Genomic DNA, 21995 nt, shown 5'->3' with positions numbered 1-21995 from the left:
GTTATAATTGTTTTTTTTTTTTTTTTAACAACAGATGTATGTTTATTTTGCAGCAATTCTTTGTCATTGCCGCCATCTTTAGTGTTACATCCCCTCACACTCCAGTTCTCAGGCTGCAGCTGGTTTAAAAGCTAAAGTAAACCGGCTTCTCTGCTGGCTGTGGCTCCAGAGGAGTTGAACAGTTCTGGCTCTGCTAGTTTATTTTCGATCTTTTGGCGCTTTTTTGGTGGACAAACCACCGCACATGTGCACTGTGACTCGTGACTGGAGTCTAGTTCTGCTAGCACACATAGCCTACTGTGTACAGACGGTTTCAAAATGTATTTTAAATTAGAAAGCAAACAAAATAAATGGACAAGAGAAAAAGAAATCTGAATTTGGTCAGTATTGTCATTTGGACAAGCAAAGCCATTACTTTAAGTTGCAGGCAAGAAAGACAAGTCTGTCCACTGTCTCTGGTTTTAAAACTGCCCTGTTGCAGGTAAAAAAAAAAAAAAAAAAAACGATTTTTCGATTTTTTTTTTATTTCGATATTCGATATCGATTATTAAAATATATCGCGATATTTATCGTTATCGTTATATCGCCCAGCCCTATGACCAACAGGGAACTGCATCCAACCCTAGTACAAAGGCAGGTCTGCGGTGGTGGCTACTGCCACTGCTGGCTCAATGTTCTCGACGGTCACATTTTCATTCGACGGCTCACTAGGAGGTGGAACGCGTCGAAAATATGAAGCAATACTAACTTTACTTTTCTTCATAGGCATAGCTAAATCAGACAGTCAGCCAGTCTATCAGAGTGCTCAATCGATTTTCCCCACTCTCATACCTGAGTGCTCAGCTCGCGTGAGTGGCGTCATCACACGGCTTGGATAATTTAGGAGTGAAATGCGAATGCAAGGCTTGAAATCCCTACTCGCAAGCTCGCCCCCAAATATTATTTACCAATCGCAACGGCCAATTAAAGGGGCAATTTGCGACGAGCTCGTCGCACTGTACAGCCCTGCGCTGCCCCCGACACTTCCTGATTCTACTGCGCAGGCGCACCAACCAACCTGTAGGAGTCGCTGTCCACAACGCCCGATCCCCACCCATCAGTTTCCCACCCCCTAATACGGCCAATGTGTATTAGTACGGACGACCAGCTAAACTGAAAGCAAATGTGGAGCGCTGGGCTCGAACAGGCAAGCCCAGCGTCTCCAGATTTCGTGGCGAGCGCCTTGCCCACTACGCCACGTAGCCGCCCTAAAATAACATAGTATGCTATGACTGGCCCCTGTAAATGTCCTAACACAACCCCCTCAATGTACAGTAAATGACCAAGTATGGTTGTCAATATTCCAATGTACAGTTTTGTTTGTACAGTTGTACAGTGTATGTCCCCCACCCCCACCTCCAATGTACAGTCCCCCCCCCTACCCAACCTCCTCCAATGTACAGTCCCCAATCTGTTAATAAAGTTTTACAATTCAATTCAATTAAATAAATTCACGGCAGAATGTGTAGACAATAGACAGAAGAAGCATTTTGTATAAAAGTATTCTGTACTTCTGTATGACAACTATTAAAGAAACTTGAAACTTGACAGTGAAAACAAAGTTCTCCTCCAAGTCCTGTGGGTATTGTCTCCTCAACGTTTCTGCAGCTGAGCGAATTGCAGTTCTGCTCAATGAATGAATCCGAGAGGAATCCGAATTTCCCCTCTAACTAGTGCTATATGCTTCATTGCGTCATTAATAAAGTTTTCAATCAATCAATCAAACAATGCCGTTTGTTTAGACATTCACAAGACTTGCATAACGTTACAACTGCACAGCGGCAGTTTCAACAACATTATTATTGTCCCTTACCTTAGATGCGCCGCGCCTGCTGCATCCATCCCACAACGTCATCTTTTCCATTCATTCATTCCAGATAGGGCCATGGAGAGGCATTGTTGTTATTGATATCATCTTCATCAATGCCATCAGCCCTGTTTAGACATTCACAAGACTTGCGTAACGTTAGCTAGCAAGCAAGCTAGTCGACAATATCTCCTTCCTCCATTGCAACGCTATCTACAGTACTAGAGAATTCAAAGTGCCCGCGAGGCAAAACACTCCACCCTGGGCCTGATAGCTGCGGTGGTAGCCCTTTAGCTACGTTAGCTCCAACAAGTTATCTTCTTAAACTGAGATAAAATTATTTTGAAAACAAGGTCGCTGCAGAGCCGCAGTACGGCACAAGAGAAACCATTATCTGATTGGGCCACAAGGCTGTCAATCATGCTAGCTGCAGAGCCGCAGAGCGGCAAAAGAGAAACCATTAGCTGATTGGTGGATTGAATGATTGACAGCCTTGTTATCCATTCAATGGCAAGAGTTTAACTGCACAGACCGTGCTTAGATGAAGTTAATAGCCTATTTTGATTCGCTATTATTTATTATTTATTTAATCCTGGTCAACCTGTGCAGATATTCTGCACGAATAATTACTGCAGTGCAGGCCTGATCAGAGCGGTCAATTTTGGCCATTTTTTAAAGAAAAAAATAAATTCACTGGCATTTTTTTTTACAGAGGAAAACATTTATAATAAAAAAAATAATAATAATTAAAAAAAAAATATATATATATATATAGGTATATAAATTAATAATAATTATGAATTATGAGTTAATTTGTATTTCACGTGTTGTCATAGAGAAACCTCCACTGGTATATTGTATGGTAACAGTCTCTGGAGCGCAACAGTAAGTGGCGTTGAAGTGGGAAAGCGGCAGTGAAGTCCATGCCGCGCGCGCGTCAACACACAGGCAGCGGCAGAGGCAGAGGGGCGGATGCGTGTATCCCTTCCGCAACGGAATTCGGTTTCCGGGTTCGCCTGATTGGCCGCGACCGCCACGTGACCCACGCCGCTATCCGCCCCTCTGCCTCTGCCGCTGCCTGTGTGTGTGTTGACGCGCGCGCGGCATGGACTTCACTGCCGCTTTCCCACTTCAACGCCAGAGCGCTCTTGTTTAATAATATTGTCGCGTCATCTTCTGAGTGCAGAAACGCTGCTGTTTAATGCTGCTGTCGCTTTTCACATAGTCATCTTGAGTCAAGAACCACTTTTCCCACTTCAATGACAGAGCTGCTGTTTAATGCTATTGTCGCTTTTCACATAGTCATCTTGAGTCAAGAATCACTTTTCCCACTTCAATGACAGAGCTGCTGTTTAATAATATTGTCGCGCCATCTTCTGAGTGCAGAAACGCTGCTGTTTAATGCTATTGCCGCTTTTCACATAGTCATCTTGATTCAAGAATCACTTTTCCCACTTCAATGACAGTCACAGAGCTCTCTTGTTTAATAATATTGTCGCGTTGTGGAAAGCAGGATGAGAGTGTAGATTTCAGTGTGTATCATTTAATCATTTATCATTTAACATTTGAAAGGCATACATTGTTGTCATACAGAAGTACAGAATACTTTTATCCAAAATGCTTCTTACTGTTACTGTTAGAGACTGTGCTAGACAAGATAAGTATGAAATAAAATAGTATAGCATGTAAAATAGAAGTAAAAATAGAGGTCACAGTGTTCAGTATAGACATATGTACAATGTTCGATGCAGAATAGAAGTAACTGAGTTACCATACAATATACAATATACTATGCAATGTACTAATATACAATACGCTATAGTGCAAAGCAGAAATGGGATGAGGTACAATTTACAGTAAGGTGTACGAGTTGCAGTGCAAATGCTTCTTACTGGCGCGCTCCAGAGACTCATACAATATACAATATACCAGGGCTATTCAACTGGCGGCCCGCGGGCCAAATCCGGCCCACGGGATGATTCTGACCGGCCCGCCAAAGATTACATGATAATAAAAAAAAATTCAAAAAAATAAAAATATAAATATTTTTTTTAAATATTTTTTATTATTATTTTTTTAACTTTTTTTTTTCATGTCAACGTTAACACGCACAATTGAGCCAAAAGTCACTCAATTAATGACAGATTTCATTGATAAATTGAGGGAAAACTTTGCAAGTTGATTTGATGAATTTGACATGTCCAGATAATTGATGCATTTTGTGAGCAACCCATTTGCCAATGTAGCTGCTATTTCCACAAAAGGACAAGAGTTCCTTGCATCACTTCACATTGATGAAGGTCTCCTGCAACTTGAAATAATTGACATGCAAGCATCATCTGCTCTGAAGCAGGCACTTGAGAATGAATCCACCACAACATTTTGGATAAAGTGTATTCATGTCAAGACATTCCCCAAAATAAAAACGCTGGCAATATCTGTGCTAACAATGTTTGGCTCAACATACACCTGTGAATCCAGTTTCTCTCACATGAATGCCATTAAAACAAGCAACCATGCCTCCTTGACAAATGAGCATCTGCATCACTGTTTGCGGGTAGCCCTCACTTCGTATGAACCCTCTTTCTCTGCCATTGCCCAGTCAAAGAAGTGCAATCGCTCTCATTAGATGTGTGTATGTAGGCTAGGCCTGTCTGCCCCCCACCCCCCTGATGTTTGAGAGTTAAGAGTCGACAATAAGTGCTAATAAGATGCTGTGATTTGCTGTTGTTGCACAGACATGAAGCACTTTTTCATAAGCTCAGCTGCACTATAAATGTGTTTTTTTGTTCAAGTGTTGATGTTAGAATGTTCATATGCACATCATGCACTTGTTTGTTTTTTATTTTATTTTTATATTGAAATGTTGAAGAGGAGAAGTTGCAGTTGTTGCACATAAATGAAGCACTTGTTTTGAAAAGTATACTACTTTTGCAATGTAGTTAAAGGGGATCTTATAAATGGCCTTTTTCAGTGTTTAGCATTGTTTCCTAGCTATGTGGACTTATATTAATATGATCGGTCTTTAATTCTCATATTGGCGCATTCTTCCAATTCTCCTCTCACAATATTCACCCTCACTGAACTGAGTCATCTGAAAATGTGCTGATTTGTGATGTCAGAGAGACACTGCTGCATGATAATCAGCTGAGTTTCCACACAGTTCCCACAGTGGTTGGAGCCCAGGCTCAAAACATGTTTCTGAGTACTTGATTAGAAATACAAAACAATGAATTAAAAAAAAAAAAATTACAGAGGTGTTCCATAAACCCACAGGAATTGTGTAAAAGTGCCCAAATAGTGAAAGAAATAGTAAAATAGTTCCCCTTTAAATAAAAGTTGTGAAAATGTGGTTGCGTGTTGTGTCAAGTGTACATATATTCATAGCACGGGGAGGCGCCGTGGCAGTCCGGCCCCTGGCCCCTTGGGTTTCTGACAATGTGGCCCCCTGAACAATTTAGTTGAATAGCCCTGCAATATACTATGCAATGTACTAATAATACGCTATAGTGCAAAGCAGAAATGGGATGAGGTACAATTTACAGTAAGGTGTACGAGTTGCAGTGCAAATGCTTCTTACTGGCGCGCTCCAGAGACTGTTACCATACATTAGGACTGACCTTCGAAGCTTTTTTTGGCAATCGAAGCTTCGGGGCCGAGCTTCGATTTTAATTCGAAGCTTCGAGAAAAAAAAAAAAAAAAAAAAAAAAAAAAAAAAAAAAATTTAATTTTTATCTTATGTTGTGGGACTTGTACAGCACTTTCGTAAACGTTGTTGTTTTTAAATGTGCTCTATAAATAAAGTGGGTTGGATTAATTAATTAATTAAGTAGCCCCTTTCGTGACTGTGACGCAGCCAACAAGGTTTCACTCGGCTGTGTGATTTAATTCAAGGTGGATCGCTGTTGTCGTTTGAACAACTTCAGATTTCATGGGAACTACCAATCCCTCAAATCAAGAATGTTTAAGATGAATGAAGTAAGATTTTGATTATTTGAAATATGGCCTGTGTAGACTAAACTATGCACAGAATTATGTCAGTCTACAAGGTCCGGATTCTACATGGTCCGGCAATGTAGACCTTGTAGACTCCACTACAGACCAATTATCAGTGAATGTTCATGCATTTTTAAGAAGGGCAACTTCCACAAAAAAACAAAGAACTCACCAAAACATCTCAGTAGCACCTTATCTAAATGTTATATTTCATATATGGAGATTCATATTTATTTATGTATTGCATAGGGGTGGGAATCACCAGTTTCATCATGATACGATACGATATAGATTCTTTGGACAACGATACGATATTTGCCGATATCACAAAGTCTCTCACGATACAATACGATACGATTAGATTCAGGTGCCTGCGATCGATATGAGATGATATCATATGCCCATTTAACACAATCAGTAACATTTAGATCAACAAAAAAAAGGTAATGAAAATATCATTTGACATTTGTATTTTTGAGCTCTTCCAGACATTTAAAGGAAAATCAATCTATTGTTTTTAATACAAATAGACCTCCTGTTCACTGTAAAGTGCCACGTTTTTATATATTGAGCTTTAAACTTTAAGCTACATTTTTTGGAACTCAAAACTCACAACCTCCCTCTCCCAAACCGTTCCTACAACAATTTGTTGATGTTGCATGATCATGTATAGGCCTACATTTATTATGTATTATATTGTTTATGTTTAAATAACATTTAAACATCAAACTCCTCTGACCTCATCTGGTCTTTCCAAAGACGCGCGCACACACACACACACAGAAAGGGAGAATGCTATGCTGTAACATCTACACACACGGAGCTACTGCTGTTGTTCTTGGGCGGATATGAGACTCGCCACAGGATTTTCAAAATAAGAGTATCGATATGAATCGATCTTATTACATCGCATCGATCCGATTCGATTGTTGATAATTACATCGATGTATCGATCTGGATCGATGTATCGTCCCACCCCTACTATTGCATGCATTTCTACTTTTATTTCCTATTTTGTTTATTCATCCCAGTATCTTTCTCTTTCTTATCTTATGTGTGGAATTCTACAAGGCACGCGCACACACACACACACACACACACACACACACACACACACCTACACACACACACACACACACACTTACATTTAGTCATTTAGCTGACGCTTTTATCCAAAGCGACTTACAAGTTCTGTACGACAAGACAGCAAGAAGGGTACAACTCTATCAGCTGAGTAACAATGTTCATCAAAGTGTTGCGTGTTACAGTGTAGGTTAGTTTATTAGGACAAGTGCATGATAGTAAGGTTAGTCACGGTTAGAAGTGAGTCTTTAGTCGACGGCGAAAGATTGGATGGGATTCGGCTGTCCTAACTGGGATGGGTAGTTCACACGCACACACACACACACACACACACACACACACACACAAATCGAAGCAAAAAAAACTTATTTTTTTTTAACTTCGATTTTTTTTTTAATGTTCGAAGCTTGTGCCATCGAACGAAGCTTCGAAGCTTCGAAGTATTTAAGACAGCCCTACCATACATACAATATACTATGCAATGTACTAATATACAATATGCTATAGTGCAAAGCAGAAATGGGATGAGGTACAATTTACAGTAAGGTGTACGAGTTGCAGTGCAAATGCTTCTTACTGTTGCGCTCCAGAGACTGTTACCAGAAAAGTGATAGTGAAAGTCAACTCCACGCTCTTGACTCAAGTCCACGCAGCCGCGCGCGCGTCAACACACAGGCGAGCGTCAACACAGCAGCGCATAGCGGCAGCGGAAGAGCGCTGGATGCGTGGGCGGGCCACGCGGGTCACGTGGCCGTCGCGGCCAATCAGGGGAACCCGGAAACCAAATTCCGTTGCGGAAGGGATACACGCGGGGCGTGTAGCGCCGTGGGTCACGTGGCGGTCGCGGCCAATCAGGCGAACCCGGAAACCGAATTCCGTTGCGGAAGGGATACACGCAACCTGCGCATCGGGAGCAATTAGGGCTTAAGTGCCTTGCTCAAGGACACTTTGACACACTGCCTAGAGGAGCGGGAATCGAACCAGGAATCGAACCGATTACCAGTCGACCGCTCTATCTCCTGAACCACTGTGAGGCAGCGGGCCAAAATGCATCCATAAGCAAATTCAGTCGGTTTTGATTGATTGATTGAAAAGTTTATTAACAGATTGCAGAATGGGTACAGGAGTACAGTACAGCTCAATACATACAATTGTTAAGGGGATGCAGACCAGAGAAAGACTTTCGTCTTGTTTACATCAGGGTCCCCCATTTTCAATTCATCATAACATATATGACATACATGACATACAGATAGACAGTACTGCTACATCTATACATTTATGACATATCAGATTTGCAAATACAGTACTGTTTGTGATACAAAAAGTGTCCAGAAAAAGAGTGTATATACATTTGACGTAGAAACTGTACATTGGAGGAGGTTGGGTGGGTGGGGTGGGGTTGGTGGGTGGGGGCTGTACATTGGAGGGGGGGGGGGGACACTGTACTCTGTACATTGGAATACTGACAAAGCCATACTTGGTAATTTACTGTACAACTGGGTTAAGACATTTGTAGGGGCCAGTTTCGAATTGCAGTCTCTGTAGGTGTTCTTTGAGAGTGTTTTTGAAAGTGGGTAGTGATTCACATTCCTTTACAGCTTTGGGTAGGGCGTTCCACATTGATGTGGCATAATTGCGAAACGTGTTTAGTCCCTTGTTTGAGCCGAATCTGGGTTTAACATGATTTGTGGATCTCCCTCTGGTGTTGTGATCGTGGTATTCACTGACCTTTGGGAAGTATTTTGACATGTACATGGGTACCTTGGTCGCGTAGTCAGTGTATCTTGTAGACCAGGCCCATTGCAAGTTGCTGTACTCTGTCGTCTACTCTAAGCCATCCTAGGTTGTCAAAGTGGGCCGGGGTGAGGTGGGTTCTAGGAGTCAGGTCAAGCAGTAGTCTGACTAGCTTGTTTTGAGATGTTTGTAATTTGTTTTTTAGTGCCTTTGAGGTGCTTTGGTACCATGAGGTGCAAGCATAGTCATAGTACCCTTGAATGAGTGCTCCTGCCAGAGTCTTCAGGGTATTCTTGTTTACCAGAGAGGAGATCCGGTACAAGAATCGAGTTCGTTGGTTGACTTTTTTTTATTACATTGGATGCCATTTTGTCACAGGAAAGATTAGCCTCTAGGATGGAACCTAGGTAGGTAATTTCATCTTTCCTTGTGACAATATTGTCACCCACTGTAACCGAGAAGCCGTCGGTCTTGCTGAGTTTGTTATTTGAACCGAAGAGTATGGACTCTGTTTTGCCCATGTGTAATGATAGTTTGTTGTCGGCGAGCCATATGCAGATTTTGCCTAGTTCCGAGCTGAGGGTTTTTTCAACCTGTAACTTGTTCTTGTCAGAGACCAGCAGGGCTGAGTCGTCCCGTCAGCTTGTGACTGCAACTTGTTCCTGTTTGCGGACGAACAGGAACAAGTTGCAGTCACAAGCTGACGACATGTAATTTGCGGTGAAGGATGAAAATAATAGTTTGACACATGTGATATATAGAGTAGGCCCCGCCTATGGATCACCAGAAGATGGTTAATTTGAGTTAAATACCAGTAGGCTATGTTACTACAAAACAGGGAACAACACAGCAACAAGAACATTTCAAATTAGCGGAATTGGTTCCTTGGAAAGCATCTTACCGTACGTGGTTGTCAGTCTGACTGCTAGGCTACCTTCGATTCGAAATTACACCACCACCGCTACACATGACTAGGACTAGGAGTGAAAATGAAAGTGTCCTCAAACTGAAACTGTCCTAGCTTCTCTGAGGTGAAGGAGCTGATCAGAGGCCAGCAGAGGGCAGTGGTGAGTCGCACTGAAGGGCTCCTACCGCAGAGGTGCAATAGTATCCAGCTGCAGCCGAACAGACCGCAGCGCTTACAAGCACCGCACATACAAGCCCCGCACATAGCAACCCCTCGCTTCCATTGGCTGATTTTGGTCACGTGATTTTGGGTCACGTTGCACTGCGGGATTGATTGATTGATTGATTGAAAACTTTATTAACAGATTGCCGTATGATTTGGGTCACGTTGCACTGCGGGATTGATTGATTGATTGATTGATTCATTGATTGATTCATTGATTCATTGATTCATTGATTGAAAACTTTATTAACAGATTGCCGAATGGGTACATGTGACCACAGGCCCTGATTGATTGATTGAAAACTTTATTAACAGATTGTAGAATGGGTACACGTGACCTGACCGATTGATTGATTGATTGATTGATTGATTGATTGATTGATTGAAAACTTTATTAACAGATTGCAGAATGGGTACAGTGACCGATTGATTTATTGATTGATTTATTGATTTATTGAAAACTTTATTAACAGATTGTATAATGGGTACAGTGACCGATTGATTGATTGATTGATTGATTTATTGATTGATTGATTGAAAACTTTATTAACAGATTGCCGAATGGGTACACGTGACCACCACAGGCCCTGATTGATTGATTGAAAACTTTATTAACAGATTGTAGAATGGGTACACGTGACCTGACCGATTGATTGATTGATTGATTGATTGATTGAAAACTTTATTAACAGATTGTAGAATGGGTACACGTGACCTGACCGATTGATTGATTGATTGATTGATTGATTGATTGATTGATTGAAAACTTTATTAACAGATTGCAGAATGGGTACAGTGACCGATTGATTGATTGATTGATTGATTGATTGATTGATTGATTTATTGAAAACTTTATTAACAGATTGTATAATGGGTACAGTGACCGATTGATTGATTGATTGATTGATTGATTGATTTATTGATTTATTGATTGATTGATTGATTGATTGAAAACTTTATTAACAGATTGCAGAATGCAGTACAGCTCAATACACACAATTGTTAAGGGGATGCAGACCATGCAGTACTGTTACATTTGTGACATACAGTAAATATATACAAGGGGGAGGGAACTGTACATTTATGATGAATTGAAAATGGAAGTCTTTCTCTGGTCTGCATCCCCTTAACAATTGTGTGTATTGAGCTGTACTGCAGATATATTTCAATTGCCTTACTTATTTACATAAGTATTATAGGCCTACAGCAGTATTGTACAGACAGTCTGTGTGAAGTCTGTGTGGTTATCCAGCTGCACAAAGGCAGAGCAAGAGGCTCTACAGAGGGTGGTGAAGGCGGCAGGCAGGATTGTCGGGACTCCTCTATCAAACATCACCTCCGTCTTCACCTCCCGCTGCCTCCACCGCTCCAAGTGTATCATCAAGGACCAGTCTCACCCAGCACATCACCTCTTTCAGCTCCTTCCCTCAGGGAGGAGATACCGGTCCATACATGCCAAGAGTTAAATATTTAAGAACAGCTTTTTCCCCCAAGCAGTCAGACTGTTAAACGCTCATTGACTGTCCCCTCACGTGCACCATGCACTTACCTGGACTTGATAATCACTGTTACCACTCATCATGCACTTTATTTAAAATATTCTGTTATGTACAGTGTATATGTGTTTCATGTATGTATATATTGTACTACGGTCTGTGGGAGCTCCCCTGAAATTTCACTCACGGTCATATAAGAGTTTTAATGTAGAAGGTTTTATTAATGAAATGTTGGGTATAAACTGGGAGGAGGTATGTTGTGAGGATGACCCAGAGGTTGCACTGGACTTATTTATGTCAGAAACAAATCAGCCCCATGGATAGATAGTAGCTTTTAATGAATTTTAATGAATGAGAGAGACATACTGTAGCCAAAAAAGCATCAGTGTGTTCCAGTTCTGCAGATGACAGACAAAAGTACCGTTCCTTACGTAATCAAGTCACAAAGTTAAATAAGGTGAGAAAAAGGGAATATTTTAAACCATGGTTATATGATGTGAGAAATGATGGTAAAAATCTATGGAATGTTTTAAATCAAATTATGGGTAGAAAATCCAATGTCTGTACACCTTTTGTTGAGTCATATGGAATTGTCCTAACCAAACCATGTGATATTGCCAACCATTTTAATGATTTTTATGCAAGTAAGATATCTCAGCTCAGGCAGGGAATGCACATCTCAAACAATACAAAATCAAATGACATAATTAAGAATATCATAATGAAAGATAAAGGGTGTACATTTGATTTTCAACAGGTTGAGGTTAGTGATATTGAAAGGTTACTCCAGGCTCTACCTGACAGCAAGTTAGCTGGCACAGACAACTTGGATAGTAAATTATTGAGAATTACTGCTACGATCATAGCAAGTCCAGTGTCATATTATTAATAGATGTATACAAGTGGGACTATGTCCAAAGAGATGGAAGGAGGCTAAGGTTACTCCTTTACCCAAAGACTCCAAATCAGTTTTTAATGAGGGCAACTCCAGACCTAATATAGAAAAGATAGAAAGGCTGACAAAGAGAAGAAGAGTGGAGCAGAAGCTGGAGAAAGAAAAAGATGGAAATATTTGAGCATTCTCAGTTTTTTAGAGCCACACTTGCAAGACAGGGAGACCAGCAGCTATTTCAGGGAGATGGAGAGCCAGCAGACTGTGGACTCCTTGCTTGCCTCCATCATATATGTCAGAGGTAATAATTGACTTTAGGGCCTGATCACTTCAGTGCAAGCAGGGAGTAGGAGATGAAGGTTGTTGTGGAATATTCCAATGAGCCAAACAGTGAAGCTGTAGGAATTCAGATCGAGTCAATTTGTATAAAAATATAGAACAGTTTATTTCTGTTTCCATGCCCACAGAAAAGTGCTCAGTTCATCATCAGAGACCAGAATGTCATATCTCCTTCCTCAACCTTGGCTGTTGTTTATAAGAAGGCCGTCAGACTGTAACCTAGTGTCTTTGCCTAGTATACTAGTTGATCATATATTAACTAGTCAAAAGCTGTACAGAGATTTAACACAGATGGACATAGATAACATTTCCAGTCACAAGGTTTTTATTGTTAAACATTCACAGAATGTGTGTGAGATACCACTGATGTAATCAGGTTTGTTTACATAAATGGCAAACTATATATATATATATAGCTTTGGCATTTTGTGGAAAACTGGAAAAAGTGGAAACTTAATTTAATTATTCTAGTTTTATCTCCAAAACTGAAATATTCTGTCGTCTGTCACCCAGACGACCCAAGGTTTGAGCAGTGAGGAGGAGGGCCCTGGTCCATCCACAACACTGCCCCGCTCTGCACCACCAGCGGAGATAGCTGCTCCACCACCTGCTGCACAGAGGGAGGTCCCTGGCACCTCCATCGTCCGTCGGGGACATAACAGCTCTGCACCACCAGCGGAGATAGCTGCTCCACCACCTGCTCCACAGAGGGAGGTCCCTGGCACCTCCATCGTCCGTCGGGGACATAACAGCTCTGCACCACCAGCGGAGATAGCTGCTCCACCACCTGCTCCACAGAGGGAGGTCCCTGGCACCTCCATCGTCCGTCGGGGACATAACAGCTCTGCACCACCAGCGGAGATAGCTGCTCCACCACCTGCTGCACACGGGGACATAACCGCAGGGCAGGGCTCCTCCTCCACCACCACCACCCGCCTGACTACCTACCAGCAGGAAACAGCAATGAACATTTTTTATTGAGCCTGCTGCCAGCTTTGGACACACTTGATGGTGAAAATAATTCACTTTTAGTAGAAAAAGGGGGTAACCACTGCGCTCAGACAGGTGCGTAGTCCAACATTAATTAAGTTGCAAAAAAGGAGGTAGGGACCGCACTCAGAATATCGTTGTTTTTATTTTCAAGTTGTTATAGCGCACAAAACGTTTTCAGCCATCCGGCCTTCATCAGTGTGCACAGCAGTGCGCTATAACAACTTGAAAATAAAAACAACGATATTCTGAGTGCGGTCCCTACCTCCTTTTTTGAAAAGAATTCACTTGTCAGAATGAAAATCCAGCAGGTTTTGCATGAGGCTCAGTTTCCAGTTGAGTTGTAGGTTCTTTGTTTTATTGTAATCAGTTCAATTGTTTTTAGGTTTACTTGTTTTTAATGATTTAATTTAATTGTAATCAGTTTAATTTACCTGTGCCTTTGATGATCTGTAAATAAAATAAATATGCACTGTTCTAATAATCAATTCAATGTCTAAATGTATCTGTGCCCATAATTGTAATATGTATATATGCATTGGTCAAAGTTTAATCTTGATTTGCATCGTAATAGCCAAAACATTATGCTAGTTATGAATAACATTTATACAAAATTGTTGGTAATAAATAGTTATTGTACAAGGACAATCTTGGTTGAGCATGGGAACAACTCTCTCAACACAAAGTAGGTGGCTCTGAAAAGAGCCTTTGGGTGGCTCTGAAAAGAGCCTTTGGGTGAATACGGGAGGTAGGAGTAGGAGGTCCTCAGATGATCCCATTCTGCCATGGCACCTATCCTGCAGCTGAGCAGCTGAGAAGTACCCAGTGAAGGTTTCCCTGACAGTAATGGCCTCTCTGGTGGCGTTGTTGCTTCCCATCCTTCTGAGGGCCTGGGCACCAAGGAGTGGCTCTGCTGGCACCACAGGCACTGGCACAGATCCATCGTCCCACCTGATTGATTGATTGATTGATTGAAAACATTATTAATTGCAGAATGGGTACAATACAGTACAGCTCAATACAAACAACTGTTAAGGGGATGAAAGACTTTCATCTTGTTTACATCAGGGTCCCCCATTTTCAATTCATCATATGACATACATGACATACAGATAGACAGTACTGCTACATCTATACATTTATGACATACCAGATCTACAAATACAGTACTGTTTGTGATACAAAAAGGGTCTAAAAAAGAGAGTATACATTTGAGGGGGAAGAAACTGTACATTGGAGGAGGTTGGGTAGGTGGGATGGGGAAACTGTACATTGGAGGATGAATGAATGAATGAATGAAAACTTTATTTAACAGATTGCAGAATGGGTACAATACAGTACGGCTCAATACATACAATTGTTAAGGGGATGCAGACCTGAGAAAGACGTTTGTCTTGTTTCCATCAGGGTCCCCCATTTTCAGATGCAGACCTGAGAAAGACGTTTGTCTTGTTTCCATCAGGGTCCCCCATTTTCAATTCATATAGACATTTATGACATACACAACATACATGACATTTATGGCATAGGGACATATAGGTATTTAGTACTGATACATTTGTGACATAACGGTATTCAAATATACAGTACTGTTACCCCTAGATCCTGACAGAGTGGGGGGGCATGTGGTAAACATGTTTATCTTTTAATTTAGTTTTGAATGACCAATTGAAGCTCTGACATACCTGCGGTGCAGCAAGGGGCGAGGGCGAGGGATCCAGATGCGGACGGCCGTGTTACTATTGTCTCAAAGGGAAGCGTCTTGTACTCTGTGTGGCACTGCCACTCGGGACAATAATACGGTCCGGTCGTGGAGTCACTCCACAAGTCTCCAATACAGTGCTTGCAGAACCGATGGTCGCACTTCAATGTGATCGGGTCGCGATATGAAGACTTACACAAAGGACACGCCGCCGCAGGGGTGTTGAAAGATGCGCCCATTTTGTTTATAAACTTTATATCTGTTAGTGTTCTTCTTCACTTAGTTTCACGTAATGTTTTGGTTGCACAAATCACGTGACCCACCCAAATCAGCCAATGGAAGCGAGGGGTATCTAAGCGCGGAAGACCTCAGCCATTGGGTGGGACCCAAATCACGTGACCAAAATCAGCCAATGGAAGCGAGGGGTTGCTATGTGCGGGGCTTGTATGTGCGGGGCTTGTAAGCGCTGCGGTCTGTTCGGCTGCAGCTGGAAGCATCTCCAGAGGTGGGCAACAATGTCTTTTAAATCTACCAGTCCATCAACTGTTTTCAAAGGTGGGGCGGACACATTTGGGGCGTGGTCCGGCTAAATGTTGAACATTTAGAATTTGAAATGCATCAATCTAGTGCACTTTTGAGGGTCAAGTAGACAACATACTGTATAAAACAACAGCCTAGAGGCTTTATACAACGAGGTCATAGACAGATATTTCACAGACACCAATCACTTTTAATCAAATTGAATAATTACAGGTACAAAACGTTAATATAACTCAAACTCTTATGCACTGGTACATAAGTTATATAACAAACACGTTTAATAAAACTCTAACTCATGTCTGCATCGATTGTGCAATAATACAATAATAAAATAGACATGTAAAAAAAACAGGTAAGACATAAGATGTGCATGATAAAATAGACATGTATGCTAAATACTTGAGAGGGCACTGGTTCCTATACTATACATAATACAATATACAATTTTAACTCTGTCATTAGTATACTTAATGTATCTAAACTATATTATACAAGAGCCACATCTGTTCTTTCCTTAAAGTGACTTTTTATATACCTCATTCCCAGTGGCGGCTACTGATTTTTTGGTGAAGCACAAATAATTATATTATATTATATATTAAATTATATTTTTAAAACATCCCCAAGGCTGCAACACAGCCATTCCTACCAGGTGTCAGGCTCCTCATTCGCTTCCATTAATTTATTTTGGGGACCATGTTTAAATATCATAGTTCTGAACTATAAACAAACTACTGCTGTGACGATTTCAATAAAACAGACCGTTGTGAGTCAATGGTACATGCTTTTTTTTGGCATTTGCATTTGCCCTGCGTGGAATGTTTATGGAGTGGTTACCATGGTTACCTGCTGTCTTGCTGGAAGAAAGATTCTAAACATTCTGTGAGAAGTTGACAGTTGGTAACATACAAAACCATTCAAACAGTTCTTATTCTTATTCCTGATGTTGATTGATTGATTGAAAACTTTATTAACAGATTGCAGAATGGGTACAGTACAGTACAGCTCAATACATACAATTGTTAAGGGGATGCAGACCAGAGAAAGACTTTCGTCTTGTTTACATCAGGGTCCCCCATTTTCAATTCATCGTAACATATATGACATACATGACATACAGATAGACAGTACTGCTACATCTATACATTTATGACATACCAGATTTGCAATTACAGTACTGTTTGTGATACAAAAAGAGTCCAGAAAAAAAAGAGTATATACATTTGACGTAGAAACTGTACATTGGATTGGGTAGGTGGGGGTGGGGGGGGACTGTACATTGGAGGTGGGGGGGGGGGGGGGGGTTGGGTAGGAGTGGGGGGGGGGGGGTAGGAGGGGTGGGTGGGGGACACTGTACAACTGTACAAACAAAACTGTACATTGGATTATTGACAAGACCATACTTGGTAATTTACTGTGCATTGGAGGGGGTTGTGTTCGGACATTTACAGGGGCCAGTTTCGAGTTGCAGTCTCCCTTAGGTGTTTTTTGAGAGTGTTTTTGAAAGTGGGTAGTGATTCACATTCCTTTACAGCTTTGGGTAGGGCGTTCCACATTGATGTGGCATAATTGTGAAACGTGTTTAGTCCCTTGTTTGAGCCGAATCTGGGTTTAACATCATTTGTGGAGCTCCCTCTGGTGTTGTGATCGTGGTATTCACTGACCTTTGGGAAGTATTTTGTCATGTACATGGGTACCTTGGTCGTGTAGTGTATCTTGTAGACCAGGCCCATTGCAAGTTGCTGTACTCTGTCGTCTACTCTAAGCCATCCTAGGTTGTCAAAGTGGGCAGGGGTGAGGTGGGTTCTAGGAGTAAGGTCAAGCAGTAGTCTGACCAGTTTGTTTTGAGATGTTTGTAATTTTGTTTTTAGCGCCTTTGAGGTGCTTTGGTACCATGAGGTGCAAGCATAGTCGTAGTACCCTTGAATGAGTGCTCCTACTAGAGTCTTCAGGGTATTCTTGTTTACCAGTGAGGAGATCCGGTACAAGAATCGAGTTCGTTGGTTGACTTTTTTTATTACATTGGATGCCATTTTGTCACAGGAAAGATTTGCCTCTAGGATGGAACCCAGGTAGGTAATATCTTCTTTCCTTGTGACAATATTGTCACCCACTGTAACTGAGAAGTCGTCGGTCTTGCTGAGTTTGTTATTTGAACCGAAGAGAATGGACTCTGTTTTGCCCATGTGTAATGATAGTTTGTTATCAGCGAGCCATATGCAGATTTTGCCTAGTTCTGAGCTGAGGGTTTTTTCAACCTGTAACTTGTTCTTGTCAGAGACCAGCAGGGCTGAGTCGTCCGCAAATAGGAACAAGTTGCAGTCACAAGCTGACGACATGTCATTTGCATAAATTAGGAACAGTAGCGGACCTAGTATGCTTCCTTGTGGAACACCACAGCTTACTGTGAGGGGGGGGGGGACAGGGTACCGTTTACCTCCACCATCTGCTCTCTCCCCTCCAGGTAGGATTGCATCCAGCTCACTGATAGACTATCAAAACCAATTGCTTTTAGCTTGTCAATCAGAATGGTGTGATTGACAGTGTCGAAGGCCTTTTGTAGGTCCAGCATGACCATGCCGCAGTATTTGCCCGCGTCCACCTCTTGTTTGATGTGGTCGTTTAAATAGAGAAGGCATGTGTCAGTGGAGTGGGATGTTCTGAAGCCAGATTGGAATTCGTAGATTAGATTTTTTTCCGCAAGGTATTTTTCAACCTGTTCGTATACAATTTTTTCCATGACTTTCGAGATGGATGTAAGGATAGAAACAGGGCGGTAGTTGCCTGGGTCTAATTTACTGCCTTTTTTGTGCAGAGGGGTCACTCTCACAATTTTGAAGTCCTTGGGGACGTTTCCCTGTTTTATGGAGAGGTTTATTATGTGTGTGATGACTGGGGTGATGGCGGCTGCTGAGTCTCTGAGGAATTTGGAGGGGATGTTGTCATGGCCAGTGGCCTTGTTGGGTTGGAGGGCGCTCAGTTTTTTGAGTACCTCATCTGTTGTTACCATTTCCAGTTTGAAGTCGTCTTTGTGGACCCCTAGGTTCTTGTAGTATGCTACTATGTGTTCTACCCCATAATGCCCTGAGTGGGAGGGTAGTTTGTTTACCAGTGTTGTGGCTATGTTTGTGAAGAAACTATTTAAGTAATTGGCTACATCCAGCTTTTCTGTGATGAGCGTGTTGTCCGTCTTTATGTTTATGTTTGAGAATCTGGTTTTAAGTTTTTTACTGCAGCCTAGTTGGTTATTGAGTAATTTCCAAAGTTCACGTGGTTTGTTTTTGTTTTCCTCGGTTTTGTCATTGATGATTTTTTTTTTTTGCTGTTTTGATCATGGAGTTTACATATGTCTGGAAGAATATGTGAGTGTCTTGTGAGAAATGCTTCCAAACCCCATTGAACTGTATTACAGTTGCAAACTAATTCTACAGGTTGGTGTTCATTTCTCAAAAACAACAAATAATCTGAATGCCATAGGAAAGGGCTTGATTAGTCAGATCACTAGGACGCTCTCCTGACCCTTCCCAGAAGTAGCTTTGTAATCAAAAGGCCTCACACAGACTGAACTGTTGTTTCTGTGAGTGGAGGCAACTTTCTCTGAGAAAACAGGAAAGCAGCTCAGCGTTGAGGGAAACGTGAACAAGAGTAACACTTAAAAGGACAATTACGTGGGTAATTCGAAAGTAAACGCATGCATTTCAGCCACCGACACACACACACACACACACACACACACACTGGACGCAGCGGTCCAGAAGAAATCGCTCGTTAGCCACAGAGTAAAATACAGCCAAATAATTGATAATCAACACAGACCCACACAGCTACTAAAATATATATATATATTTTAAATCCACTCACCATTGACGTTACTTCTTTATGAGGAAATAGTGTCCTAGTCCCTTGATCACTTGTAAATAAAATCCATCCTTCGATATTTCGTTCAATGTTGCAAATCCAGAATTGCAAACAACAGTCTTTTGTGAAATGTTCCATTTTTGGGACTGTCCAACTAGGTGGTCACCCAAGCGATTCAAGTCAACACAACAGCCAAAGCAGTGAGAAAGCACTCACTCGACCGATCTCATCTTCCGTTGAATAGTGCAGCTTCTCCATCGTGACAAGTCCGACTCGAGACACGTTCTTTTATCCCATGGAAAGTGTAAACAATATGTAGCAGGGTGGATTATCCCTGCTTCGTGGGAACTGTGGGGTGCGGTCAATAGGTAGCGAGACACAGTAGCACCCTGGCCAGCTGCACCTCCGTCTTTGGGGTCCGGAGCGCCAACTGGAGGCTGGTAGTGGGGGTGAATGAGGCCCAGGGTTTACAAACCTGGTCCGGTACTCTGGTCTTCCTCCCTCTCTCTGGAGTAGTCCGCAGTACTCCCCAACACACCCTCACCCTCCACAGTTGCCCCTTTTTCCCTCCCACACCTACTGACCGGATGGTAGAGAAATAACTGGGTTCCCCCCGCAAGCAGTACCCTCCCTTAGTGAGACGACCAGAACCCTTACAATGGAAATGGAAAAGGTAGAATAGCAAGGGGTTACGATTACATATATTACCCGTAGCAAAGGGTTAGGGTTAGGGTTAGAAATAATGAAAGACACACACACAAGACTCCCATCTACATCCTTTACTGTTATTTAAAGACTGGTCATCTACAAATATTTAATAGCAATGGGTCAAACGGAAGGTAGTTCTACTATTACTCAAGCTGTAATTCAATACCTTGCAAACACTTATATTGTACACCCACACAGTATACTCAGGTATTGCAGACCTCTCTGTTAATAGACCCAGATATTGTAGACTTCAATATACTTGACTCCTTACCCACGTCTGGGCTAGTACCAATAATAATACCTCTTCTTAGGCTTTACTTATATGGCAGCGTTACGTTTACCCCCAAGAGGGGAAGGGTTAAATAGATGGGAAAGTAATATTACACACACATTGTATCACGCTCAAAGAAAAGGAAATAAAACCAAAGTGTGGGCCCACAATTACCAAAACAAAAGCCCTATGCTAATGCCGGCATGTACTGTTTATGGGGTACCCCTATGCACTGTGGTTAGCAAGCACCAGCTTCGCCCGTAGGCTGCGACACACTGTGTAATGTACGATAGGATCCTGGGCGCCGAAGCCCTAATGTTTACTCTACCAAAATGGCGGCCGCGCCGCTCCACCACCGTCCTGGTGGCAAGATGGCGTCGAACACTCGCGCCGCAGGTGCTAGCAGGCGGAGCTATAGCAGAGAGGCAGTGCTGGCTGAGCTGGTGCTGGGCGAACTCTGCTGGTGGTAAAGAACTCCCCGTGTCCTGCAGGCAGCCTGGAGCAGGTGTGCTGCTGCTCTCCGGTGCAGACAGCTGTTGACGCCCGGGCAGACTGCTTGGATGTCCCGTACGTCTCTGGCACGCAGACTATACCGTCACTGTAACTAGGTATAACACGAGCAATGCTACTGTGATCCTTAGCCGCACGCTACCTATACCGCTCACTGTAACTAGGTATAACTCGACTCTTAGTGCCTGACTCTGCACTTAATGTTCATAATATCATAACACTGGTACTGCTAGGATATCGTATCCACTAGCCAGTACTTCCTATCACCAGTCACTGTTCCACGGGGCACTCCGGCATAAAGTCAGCAACGGGGCTATCCAGAGCCCCCCCGTTAGACGTGACTTCTCGTTGTCAAGTTCACTGCCGAAGAGAGCGACTTCCGCTCGGCTCCTCCCTTTATCATCTCTCAGCTCTCTCCGCCACTCTCTGCCTGCTACTGCCCCCTGCTGGTCCCGCCTGCCAGTCACAAGGGGGACGTACTGTAAAATATGAATCAATACTGTCATTTATGATCCGTATTCACATGCTCTTTGGACGGGGCGTTTGTGTCATTGTTCGTGTGAATCAATGACACTAGTTAGAATGTCTTTGTGTACAAAAAGGGATATAAACACAGTCAGCAGTTCTGAATAATATACCATATTTTCCAGACTGCTACAAATAGGCCATGTTGCCTTAACACTCGGAGCAGGACGAGGAAGCTAACTAAGCTAGGTAGTAGCTACTACCAGAGCCTACCATAGCCTTCTCTGGCTACAACTAGCGTTAGCGACCACGCTACGGTCAACTACACTATAAAAAAAATATATAAAAAAAACGATGCACAATACAGTTGAACAATAAAGATCAAAAGATTAATTAATTATTATATTAGGATGATCTCTTTTTTCTTTTCTCA

The 21995-nt window shown here is 42.2% G+C and overlaps 1 protein-coding gene across 1 annotated transcript in view; it reads right to left on the bottom strand.

Moving 5' to 3' along the window:
- Window positions 1–9679, bottom strand: part of LOC311226771 (ubiquitin carboxyl-terminal hydrolase 48-like) — a gene marked incomplete at its 3' end in the record, with an annotated part of 102992 nt that extends 93313 nt beyond the window's left edge. The window contains exon 1 of the mRNA XM_084312179.1: window positions 9564–9679. The remainder of the gene's footprint in view (window positions 1–9563) is intronic.
- Between the last annotated feature and the right edge of the window lie 12316 nt (window positions 9680–21995).

This window comes from Notolepis coatsorum (genome assembly GCF_963971535.1).
Source record: "Notolepis coatsorum genome assembly, chromosome: 4".
In the NCBI taxonomy this organism is placed as follows: Eukaryota; Metazoa; Chordata; class Actinopteri; order Aulopiformes; family Paralepididae; genus Notolepis; species Notolepis coatsorum.
The sequence above is the reverse complement of the archived record's forward strand: the minus strand, read 5'-3'. Positions and strand labels throughout refer to the sequence as shown.